The following is a 13,310-nucleotide window of genomic DNA, read 5'->3' as shown; positions in this document are numbered from 1 at the left end:
TATAGCTATCATTGAATCATTTGAAGAGCTTTTTCCAAATAAAGATTCCAGGCCTCAACTCAATTATCATAGTTCCTTGCAAGTAGAACCTAGGAATATATGAAAAAAGTATATAAATACGTCCTCTAATGATTCTATTGACTCAGCAGAATTCGGCATTACCAATGAAAAGGTGCTCAATGTCACTAATTATCAGAGAAATGCAAATCAAAACAATGACATATCACTCCTGTCAGAAGGGCTATCATCAAAAAGTCTACAAGTAACAAATGTTGGTAAGAACGTGAAGAAAAGGGTACACTGTTGGTGGCAATGTAAATTGGTGCAGCCACTATGGAAAACAGTATGGAGGGTCCTCAAAAATCTAAAAATAGAACTATCATATGATACAACAATTCCACTCCTGGGTATGTATCTGGAAAAAATGAAAATACTAATTTGAAAAGACATATACACCCCAGTGTTCATAGCCACTCTATTTAAAATAGCCAAGACATGGAAGCAACCCAAGTGTACATCAAAAGACAAATGGATAAAGAGTATGTGATACACACACTCACATACATGCACACACACAGAAATATTATTCAGCCATAAAAAAGAACAAAATTCTGCCATTTGCAGCCACATGATGGACCGAGAAAATACCATGCTTAGTGAAATGAGTCAGATAGAGAAAGACAAATACCGTATGATATCACTTATATGTGGAATCTAAAAGATAATACTAACAAAGGTTATAACAAAATAGGAACAGACTCACAGATGTATAAAACAAACCAGTAGTTACTGGTGGAGAGAGGCACATTAGGGGTATGGGATTAAGAGATACAAACTACTATGTGTAAAATAGATAAGCAACAAGGATATATTATATAGCACAGGGAGCATAGCCATTATCTTATAGTAACTTTTAATGGAGTATAAACTGTAAAAATACTAAATTACTATGCTGTACATATGAAAATAATATATTGTAAATCAACTATATTTCAATCAATCAATCAGTAACTTCCTTGTATTTCTTTTTATTAATATAATCTCACTTATATAATAAAAATAAATCAATCATCTGTAAGGAAAAAAAATACCACAGGCAACATTGAAGATGGGTGAGATGGCACAATGTAGCTATTCCTGATCAGAAATTTTGTAAATGTTCTCTCTCTAAAATCTCAGAAGGCTGTTGCACTAAAATGTATTCTAAATGTCTAAGTCCTGATAGAAGCCAAACCATCAGGGAAGTACATGTCAGACTGTGATGTATTAAGAAAATAATAATTCTGCTGCTAATAATTCTGGTGATGATAATATGTCACCTACTGATGACATTTGAAGTTGTTACTGGGGCAAGAAAGTGGGACTCTAAGGAAGAGTGATGATAATGAAGAGGTGGAAGGTAGAAGGTTGAAGATAGAAGCAGTTATAAATAGAGACTGAAAAAAGCAACAAGATTCAGGAGCTCAGAAAGAAGGGACCAAGTTTTAATCTATTACTGGAGTTTTAGTTGTCAACATTTAATATGGAAATTGATGGAAAACCACAAATGGTTTGGTGAAAAGTGTGAAGTGTCTTCTGTAGATAAGCATAAACAAAATGATTCAGCTTTTCAAAGGAAAGGAACAAATAGAATGCTAGTCAGATTTTACAATTAAATAACTATGAAAGAGATATGAAGATAACAATGGGATTTTCACAGTGAGTTAATTCATGAGTTAACTATGCAAAGGAAAGAGCAGGTCATTTAACCATTTAACCAGTACTACAAGGCATAAGAAGATAATTCTGATCTTTGAATCAGGAGACTAAAGTTTTCTCCCTACTCAGACATATATATTTTACACATAAAAATTAATTTCTCTATGCCTACTGCTAATTTACTGTTGGTTAAAATAGAGGCTGAAGTAAATGGTCTCTAAGAGCCTTCTAGCTCTAACATTACACATATAAAATGGTAAAATTATAATCTAGAAAATTTTAGGTGTATTAAAATGTGGATTTTAATTAATAATAATGTATTAATATTGTTTTATTAGTTGTGTCAAATACAATACTAATATAAGATGTTAATAATAGGGGAAACTGAGTGTGGGGTATACTGAAATTCTTTGTACTATCTATGCAATAATCCTGTAAATCAAAAACTGTTCTAAAATGTTTACTTAAACATGATAGAGATGTTAAAATAGAAAAAAAAAATTGATTTCATTCTGAAGGCTTTCTCCTTGATTTGGAGATGGTCGTCTTCTCCCTTAGTCTTCACAAGGTCTTCCCTCCGTGTATGTGTCCTAATCTCTTCTAAAAGACACCCATCTAATGACCTCATTTAACTTTATTTATTTATGGCTGTGCTGGGTCTTTGTTGCTGCACACGGGCTTTCTCTAGTTGTCGTGAGCGGGGGCTACTCTTTGTTGTGGTGCACAGGCTTCTCATTGCAGTGGCTTCTCTTGTTGCAGAGCACAGGCCCTAGGCATGTGGGCTTCAGTAGTTGTGGCATGCAGGCTCAGTAGTTGTGGCTCGTAGGCTCTGGAGCACAGGCTCAGTAGTTGTGGTGCATGGGCTTAGTTGCTCTGTGGCATGCGGGATCTTCCCGGACTAGGGCTTGAACCCACGTCCCCTGCATTGGCAGGCGGATTCTTAACCACTCTGCCACCAGGGAAGTCCCTCATTTAACTTTAATTACCTCTTTAAAGACCCTAGCCCAAATATAGTCACATTCTGAGTGCTGGGGGTTAAGACTTCAACATATGGATTTTGAAGGGATTCAATTTAGCTCATAACAGAGACTAAGAAAAGATAAGTTACTAGCTCCATGTTACACTGCTACCTGATGATGGAGCCAGGAGTCAAATCTACTCCTGTCTATCCTGAATGCTTATGGCCTTGAGAACTATACATCTTTGTCTAATATTTTTAGGGAGCTTATTGGTAAAATACAATAGGGGCTCTCTCTAAATTTGTTTAAAAATATTTAGAGAGTCCCAGAATCTGTTCTAGATACATAGCATTTAAACTAATATATAGATAATCTTTCCCCTTGAGTGGCTTGGTGTAGTTGGAAAGCAGACAATTACTGTATACTGCAAGTGCTATAATAGAAGTATGAATAAGGTGCTAAGTGGAGAAGAGGGAAAAAGTTGTCAACTTGATCTGAGATGGGTAGGAGCTAGATATAGGGAAGAATCAAGAAATCTTTAAAGAAGTTGATATTTAAACAGAGTAGGAAATAAGTAGTAATTCACCAAGCAGATTATAATGGTTGATGTAGAAAGGATATTGTAAGTCCCATTGTACATTATATGTTACTACCTGGAGATGTGACGGACCATGATGTATTTCATTAGTTGCCGTGGGAGTGAAGTGTTAAAATAGGGTAGCAGATTGCTCCCACTGTCATGGGCTCCAGGAGTGCATGTGAGCCATTGCATCTGCACACCCCCTATCAAAGCTAGCACACACTGAGGAAAGAGGTGGAAGGCATCCATACTAAAAGCAGCCCTGTGCCAAAAATATTAAACACACACAAGCTACAGAGGGACACTCCTGCATATAAATAGCATTCCAAGACCACAATAGATAATTGCTTCCCCTAAACTCACAGAGTAAGAGAAATATAAGTAAAATGAAGAAGCAGAGGAGCCACTCCCAGTTAAAAGACCAAGAGAATTCCCTTGAAAGAACAAACAATGAAACAAACCTCTTCAGTCTAATAGACATCAAGTTCAAAAAGGAGATAATGAAAATACTGAAGGAATTTAGAAAGACTATCAACAGAAATTCATATTACTGTAAAAAAAGAACTAGAAATTCTATGGAAGAACCAAGAAAAATTAGAAAATTCATTTACCAAGACAAAAGCTGAGTTAAAGGCAATGAATAGCAGGATGAGTAATGCAAAAGAATGATCTGGAAGTGATCTGGAAGATCTGGAAGTGATCTGGAAGACAGAATAATGGAAATCACCCAGTCAGAACAGCAGACAGAAAGCCAAATTAAAAAAAATGAAAGCAACATAGAAGACATATGAGATAATATAAAGTGTGCCAATCTACCCATAATAAAGGTCCAGAAGGAGAAGAAAGAGAAAAGGGGATCAAAAATGTATTTGAAGAAATTATGGCTGAAAACTTCCCAAACCTAAAGAAGGAAACAGATATCTAGGTACAGGAATCACAGAGGGTCCCAAACAGGATGAACCCAAACAGACCTACACCAAGACATATTATAATAAAAATGGCAAAAGTTTAAGATAAAGAGAAGATTCTAAAGGCAGCAAGAAAAAAACAAAGAGTTAATTACAAGGGAATCCCCATAAGGCTATCAGCTGATTTCTCTACTGAAATGTTGCAGGCCAGAAGGGAGTGGCAAAATATATTCAAAGTCCTGAAAGAGAAAAATCTTCAACCTAGAGTACTCTACGCAGAAAGATTATCATTTAGAATAGGAGGAGAGAGAAAGAATTTCTCAGGCAAGCAAAAACTAAAAGAATATAGCAATACTAGACCTATCCTAAAAGAAATATTGGAAGGTCTTCTCTAAATAGAAAAGAAACAAGAAGATATAGAAAAGAGAAAATCAATTGGAAAGTAAATCACTTAAATAAGCCAGTACATAGATTAAAAAGAGAAAAAAATCTATCTGTGAAAGCAATGATAGCTGCAAGGAACAGCAAAAGGTTAAACATGAAGATGTAAGAAAGGACGTCAAAATCATAAAATGTGGAGTAGGAGAGTAAGAAAATGTAGATTTCTTTTTCTTTTAGGATGTATTTGAGCCTATATGACTATCAGTCTAAGACAGATATAGGAAGGGTAAACGTGCTTGACAAACAGGGTAACCACAAATCAGAAAAATACAATAGAGTCAAAAAAACAAAAAAAGAAGACAAGCATAAAATAAAAGAAAATCATCAAACCACAAAAAGAAAAACCAAAAGGAAAAGAAAGGAACAAGGAAGAAACAAAGAAGCAACTGGAATACAAGCTTTAACATGGCAATAAATAGATATCTATCAATAATTACCTTAAATGTCAATGGGATAAATGATCCAATCAAAAGACATAGAGTGGTAGACTGGATAAAAAAACAAGAGCCTAGAATATGCTGCCTGCAAGAGACCCATTTTAGGGCAAAGGACACACATAGATTGAAAGTGAGAGGATGAAAAAAGATATTTCATGCAAATGGAAATGACAAGAAAGCAGCGGGCACAATACTCATATCAGACAAAATAGCCTTTAAAACAAAGGCAATAGGGCTTCCCTGGTTGCGCAGTGGTTGAGAGTCCACCTGCCGATGCAGGGGACGTGGGTTCATGCCCCGGTCCGGGAAGATCCCACATGCCGTGGAGTGGCTGGGCCCGTGAGCCATGGCTGCTGAGCCTGCACGTCTGGAGCCTGTGCTCCGCAACGGGAGGGACCACAGCAGTGACAGGCCCGCGTACCGTAAAAAATAAAAAAATAAAATAAAATAAAATAAATAAATAAAAACAAAGGCAATAAAGAAAGGTAAAGAAGGACACTATGTAATGATAAAAAGATCAATACAAGAAGAGGATTTTACACTCTTTCAACATACATGCACCTAATATAGGAGCACCAAAATACAGAAAAAAAAATACAGACATAAAGGGAGAAACTGACAGGAATACAATACTAGTAAGAGACATTAAAACCCCCTCATGTCAATGGACAGATCTTCTAGGTAGAAAATCAATGAGGCAATAGAGATCCTAAATGACACAATAGAACTGTTAGACTTAACTGATATTTTCAGCACATTATATAGCCCCCCAAAAAACCCCCCACAGAATACACATTCTTTTCAAGTGCACATGGAACATTCTTTGGGATTGACCACATACCAGGGCACAAAACAAACCTCAACAAATTTAAAAGTATAGAAAGTATTTCAAGCATCATTTATGACCATAACAGCATGAAACTAGAAGATCAACCACAGAAAAAAATATTGATTACATGGAGACTAAACAACATGCTACTAAAAAACCCAATAGATCAACAAGGAAATCAAAAAGGAAATTGAAAAGTACCTTGAAACAAATGACAATGAAATCACCACCATACAAAATCTATGGGATGCAGTAGAAGCAGTTCTTAGAGGGAAGTTCATAGTGATACAGGCCTTCCTCAAAAAACAAGAAAAATCTCAATTAAACAACCTAACCTACCACCTAAAAGAATTAGAAAAAGAACAAACAAAACCTAAAGTCAGCAGAAGGAAGGAAATAATAAAGATCAGAGGAGAATAAAATAGAAATTTAGAAAACAATAGAAAAAAATCAATAAAACCAAGAGCTGGTTCTTTTAAAGGGTAAAGAAAAATGACAAACCTCTGGCCAGGCTCACCAGAAGAAAAGAGAGAACCCAAATAAAATAAGAAATGAAAAAGGAGAAATATCAACCGATACCACAGAAATACAAAAAAAAAAACTGTAAGAGAATACTATGAACAATTTTATGCCAACAAATTCAACAAGCTGGAAGAAATGGACAAGTCTTTAGAAACATACAGCCCACCAAAACTGAATCAAGAAGGAACAGATAATTTGAACAGATTTGAACAGATCACTAGACGTGAAATAGCATCTGTAATTAGAAAAACAAACAAAAAAGCTCCCTACAAACAAAAGTCCAGGACCAGATGGCTTACAGGCAAATTCTACCAAACATACAAAGAACTTTTACTGATTCTTCTCAAACCCTTCCAAAAGACTAAAGAGGAGGGAACTCTCCCAAAGACATTCTATGAAGCCACCATCACCCTGATACCAAAAACGGACAAAGATACCACCAAAAAAGAAAACTAGAGGCCACTATCTTTGATGAATATAGATGCAAAAATTCTCAACAAAATATTAGCAAACCAAATCCAACAACACATATAAAAGATCATACACCACGACCAAGTGGGATTCTTCCCAAGTTCACAAGGATGGTTCAGCATATGCAAATCAAACAATGTGATATACCACATCAACAAAAGAAAAGACAAAAACCACATGATCATCTCAATAGATGCAGAAAAAGCATTTGATAAAGTTCAACATCGATTCATGATAAAAACTCTTACCAAAGTGGGTATAGAGAGAACATATCTCAACACAATAAAAGTTATTTATGACAAACCCACAGCCATATACTCAGTGAAAAGCTGAAAGCCTTCCCATTAAAATCTGGAACAAGACAAGGATGCCCACTGTCACCACTTCTATTCAACACAGTAGTGGAAGTCCTAGCCACAGAAATCAGGTAAGAAAAAGAAATAAGACGTATCCAAATTGGAAGGGAAGGGAAGAAGTAAAATTTTCATTATATACAGATGACGTGATACTGTATATAGAAAACCCTAAAGACTCCACACAAAAACTACTAGAACTGATAAATTCATCAAGGTAGCAGGATACAAGATTAACATACAGAAATTGGCTACCTTTCTTTACACCAACAATGAAATATTAGAAAGGGAATATATTAAAAAAAAAAAAACCTTTTAAAATCACACCAAAAGATAAATAAAATACTTAGGAATAAAATTGATGAAGTAGGTGAAAGACTTATATGCTGAAAACTATAAAACATTAATAAAGGAAATGAAAGATGATTCAAAGAAATGGAAAGATATCCCATGCTCACAGATTGGAAGAATTAATATTGTTAAAATGGCCACACTGGGCTTCCCTGGTGGCGCAGTGGTTGAGAGTCCGCCTGCCGATGCAGGGGACACGGGTTCATGCCCTGGTCCAGGAGGATCCCACATGCCGCGGAGCGGCTGGGCCCATGGGCCATGGCCACTGAGCCTGCGCATCCGGAGCCTGTGCTCCGCAACGGGAGAGGCCACAACAGTGACAGGCCCACGTACCGCAAAAAAAAAAAACAAAGAAAAAACAAATGGCCATACTACCCAAAGTAATCTACAGATTCAATCTGATCTCTATTAAATAGCCCATGACATTTTTCACAGAACTAGAACAAATAATCCTAAAATTTATATGGAAACAAAAAGACCCATGATTGCCAAAGCAATCCTGAGGAAAAAGGACAAAGCAGGATGCGTAACTGTCCCAGACTTCAAACAATACTACAGAGCTACAATAATCAAAACAGTGTGGTATTGGCATAAAAACAGACATATGGTTCAGTGGAACAGAATAGAGAACCCAGAAAAAAACCCACACATATATGGTCAATTAATCTTCAACAAAGGAGGCAAGAATATACAATGGGAAAAAGAGAGTCTCTTCAGAAGTGGTGCTGGGAAAATTGGACAGCTGCATGTAAATCAATGAAGTTAGAACACACCCCGTACCATAAACAAAAAGAAACGCAAAATGGCTTAAAGACTTAAACATAAAACATGACACCATAAAACTTCTAGAAGAGAACATATGCAAAACATTCTATGATATAAATCATACCAATGTTTTCCTAGGTCAGTCTCCTAAGGCTTTTATTTAGAAATAAAAACTAAAATAAACAAATGGGACCTAAAAAAACTTACAGGCTTTTGTAGAGTAAAGGAAACCATAAACAAAACGAAAAGACAACCTACAGAATGGTAGAAAATATTTGCAAATGATGCAACTGACAAGGGCTTAATCTCCAAAATATACAAACAGCTCACACAACTCAACAACAAAAAAACCAAACAACTCAATCCAAAAATGGGCAGAGACTTAAATAGACATTTCTCCAAAGAAGACATACAGATGGCCAACAGGCACATGAAAAGATGCTCAACATCCCTAATTGTTGGAGAAATGCAAATCAAAACTACAATGAGGTACCACCTCACACCAGTCAGAATGGCCATCTTTAAAAAGTCTACAAATAACAAATGCTGGAGAGGGTGTGGAGAAAAGGGAATCCTCCTACACTGTTGGTGGGAATGTAAGTTAGTGGATACACTATGAAAAACAGTATGGAGGTTCCTCAGAAAACTAAAAATAGAATTGCCATATGATCCAGCAATCCCACTCCTGGGCATATATACAGACAAAACTATAATTCAAAAAGATACACGCACCCCTATGTTCATAGCAGCACTATTCACAATAGCCAAGACATGGAAACAATCTAAATGTCCACTGATACATGAATGGATAAAGAAGATGTGGTATATATATACAATGGAATACTACTCAGCCATACAAAAAAGAATGGAATAATGCCATTTGCAGCAACATGGATGGAAGTAGAGATTATCTTACTAAGTGAAGTAAGTCAGAAAGAGAAAGACAAATACCACATGATATCACCTATATGTGGAATCTAAAATATGACACAAATGAACCTATCTTTGAAACAGTAACAGACTCACAGACATAGAGAACAGACTTGTGGTTGCCAAAGGAGGGACGGACTGAGAGTTTGGGGTTAGCAGATGCAAACTAGTACATATAGAATGGATAAAAAACAAGGTCCTACTGTATAGCACAGGGAACTATATTCAATATCCTGAGATAAACCATAATGGAGAAGAATATTTTTAAAATGTACATATATGTATAACTGAATCATTTTGCTGTGTACCAGAAATTAACACAACACTGTAAATCAGCTATACTTCAGTTTAAAAAAAAAACTAAACTTGAAAAAAAAGGTAGCAGATGAGTTAAGCAGCATAGTAAGAATCTGAAAGTCCTGTAGGTTCTGTTACAGGTTTTGATTGTATTTCAAGGGTAATGTATTTCCAAGATTGTTTTAAATAGGGAATCAGAATAATATTTATTTTAGAAATACTGTACAGGCACATGAAGAATTTTTGAAGAGGGCTAAACTGATGGCAAGAAAATTTTAAAGAGTATTTCAATTATATAAGTTAGATATGATAAAAACTTTGATAACTAAAAAGAAAAGCACATGAATCATAAATGTTTAAGAGACATGTAAGAGATGTAAACGTGTACATTAGATTTCTATTTCCTACTTTGATGGAGTAACTTATCTCAGTACAACCCTCCCACTTTTCAGACAAAATAGACTTAAGAAGAATTACTAAGGATTTAGAGGGTTATAATTTCAAAATTATGACATGCTAATTAATGGGAAAACATAACAATTCTAAATTAATTTGAAATTGTGTGTGTTTCTGAGTGTAGCAAAAATAATCAATTAAAAAGAAGAGGTAGAAATTGTTTGATATTTAAAAAAAATTCTCATAGTACCTGATAGAAGAAGCAGAAAAGAATCAGTAAGGCTTAAAAGAATTTGAACAATTCAATCAACCAAATTGAGATAGTTATAATATATTCAACAGCTGTAGAAGACAAATTCATGTCTGGTACACAAAATAAGCTATATTTTGACCCATAAAACTAGTCTCAATAAATTTCAAAGGAATAGAATCATATGTTTGTTTTCTAACCACTTTGCAATTAAAAATAAACCTCCTATTATATTTAGTTTGTGAAATTACAATGTGTCTAATGTAAGTAGAAGGAAGAAACTAATATATATAAGAGCAGAAATCAGCATTATATAGAAAATGCTGATATAGAAAATGTAAAAAATTAAGAAACTCAAGATATCTAAGAGTTTATTCTTTGAAAAGATTAATAAATTTGATATATCTCTAGCCAGACTCACCAAGCAAATGAAATTACCAATTTACCACAAATTACCAATATCAGCAATAAAAATAAGGTAACAAATCCTACACACACTTTAAACAATATGAGGTTACTATGAAAAAAACTTATGCCAATATATTTTACAATGTAGCAGAAATGGACAAATTACTTGAAAACTAAAATCAGTAAAACGGACACAAATAGAACATCTAAATACTCCTAAATCTGTAAAACAAATTATACCTTTAATTTAAACCACACAATAAAATCTCCCTCAATGACCAGATTACTTCATTGCTGAATTTTTCCAAATACTTAAAGAAGTATCAATATCAATTTTATATATATATATATATGTATATATTTAAAATAAGTAGAGTGAAAATGTCCTAAAACATTTTATGAAGTCACCATAATCTTGTACCTAAACCTGAAAAGAGCAATGCAAGAAAGGAAAATTAAAGGTAATATCTCTGTAAGCAACATCAAAAATCCTAAGTAAGATGTTAGCAAACTGAATCTAGTGATGTACAAAAAAGATAACATATCATGACATAGTGAGATTTATCTTAGGAAAGAAGAGATAACATTTGAAAATCAATCATTATAATTCAATATACTAATAGAAAAAAGGATAAAAGTCATATTTTCTGCGGAGCAGCAAAAGCATTCAAGATAATTAAAATCTGTTTTGTGATTAAAATAATGACAATAACAAAATCCTCTCAGCAACCTTAGAATAGAGAGGGACTTAATCTGACAAAGATATCTAAAAAAGAGAAACATTTTTTTAAAAGGAGCTAGCACTATACTTAGTGGTAACATGTTGAAAGCTTCCCCCATTGGAGACTGGAACACTATTCACTACTCTTTTCCTAGTCAACATTTTCCTGGAAGCAAGGAAAAGAAATGTTAAAAGTTTGGAAGGAAGAAGGAAACTGTATTCAAGGAGGTTATGATTCTCTTATGCAGAAAATTCTAAAGGCACTTTACATATGCAGTTAGAATTAACAAGTAATGATAAGTAAAGATAATAAGGCCTCTTGATATAAGACAAAGTAATCAATATCATTTCTGTATGCCAGAAAAAAGAAATTGGAAATAAAATTAAATAAACATTTGCTATAGTACAAGTTACATCAAATTCCTCAGAATAAATCTAACGGAAGATGTGCAAGCTCTCTATCAATAAAATCATTGAACATTGCAATAAAAAATTGAAGACCTAGATAAATGAAGATATATGATATGTTAACAACTATAGCACTGTAAGATGTTAGTTCTCTCCAAATTGATCTATACATTGATTGCAATACAAATAAAATATTCTACCAGGATTTACTTGTGAAGATTAAGGTGATTTATACTTATATGAAATTTAAAGCACCAGAGAAGAACCAAGATAAACTTAAAGAAGTGAGTTGAAGACTTACACTATGAGGTGTTAAGACTTATTATAAGTTGACACTAATTAATATGGTATAGATATTGACTAGAACATTGGAGTAGAGTCTAAAAATTATAATTCTATGTAAATACAAATTCTATGTAAAGAGTCACTTTACTTATGAAAAAGACATGTCTGGATTCACGGGTCAAAGGGTGGTCTTATTAAAAAGTATTTCTGGGTCAATCAAATACTTCATTTATAAAAGCATCTTGACTCTTACCTCACTTAAGGCACAAATGAACACTGGGTGAATTTTAAACATGTGTATGATAAAACAATAAAGATCTAATCTAAGTGATAATGTTTAAAAAGATTGTAATCTTGAGTTATCAAGTGTATTTCAAAGTAGTAAACAACAGCAATAATCATGAAATAAAAGAACTTGTAGACATTATTAGATTTGCAAATTTCAGTCATCAAGACACACTATTAGAGTAAAAAAGCCAAGATACAGAGCAACAGACATTATTTGCATCACGTTTGTTCACAAAGAGCTTGTATCCAAAATATATTTTAAAATATTTTCCAACAAAGCAGTAAGATGAAAGCAAATGTTTAATTTAAAAAATGAACCAAAATCTCTAATAAAGAATTCGTCATAAGAATAACATATGAAAGCCACATTAGTTATCAAGGGAATGCAAATTAAAAACCTGTAAGATATCACTTAATTATTACCAGAATGGCTAAATTTTTTTTTTTTTTACAAAACATGAAAGTTTACAGTACTAAATATTTGTGAGAATGTGAAATAATTGAAATTCTTATATTTTTCTCATGAGAATATAAACTGGTACAACTTTGGAAAGCTCTTTGTTACCATCATTAAGCTGAGCATGAACATGTCTCATGTTCAGTAATTTCACACTTTATGTATATTCTCAACAGAAATGAGTTCACACGTTTACCAAAAGGCATATATTGAAGTATTCATAGCAGTACTATTCAAAAGTGCCAAAAACTGGCGGAAAAATTAAAAATCCACCAAGAGTTCAATAGATAAATTCATTGTGGTATATTCAATTAATGAAATAATAATGAGCAATAAAATTAATAAACCACAGTAGCACACAAAATAGATGAATGTCATAAAATCAATTTTTTCAGTGAAATAATCCAGATATAAAGTAGAACACATTGTATTACTCAATTTATATAAATATCAAGTCAGGCAAACCAATCTCAGATGAAAACAGGACTGAGAGAAGATAAATTTGGTTCATCCTGATTTCAAGGGAAATGTAACAGGAAACAATAGGCAAGAGGCA

This window comes from Orcinus orca, chromosome 2, assembly GCF_937001465.1.
Source record: "Orcinus orca chromosome 2, mOrcOrc1.1, whole genome shotgun sequence".
NCBI classification, from domain to species: domain Eukaryota; kingdom Metazoa; phylum Chordata; class Mammalia; order Artiodactyla; family Delphinidae; genus Orcinus; species Orcinus orca.
This window is presented reverse-complemented; position numbering follows the sequence as displayed.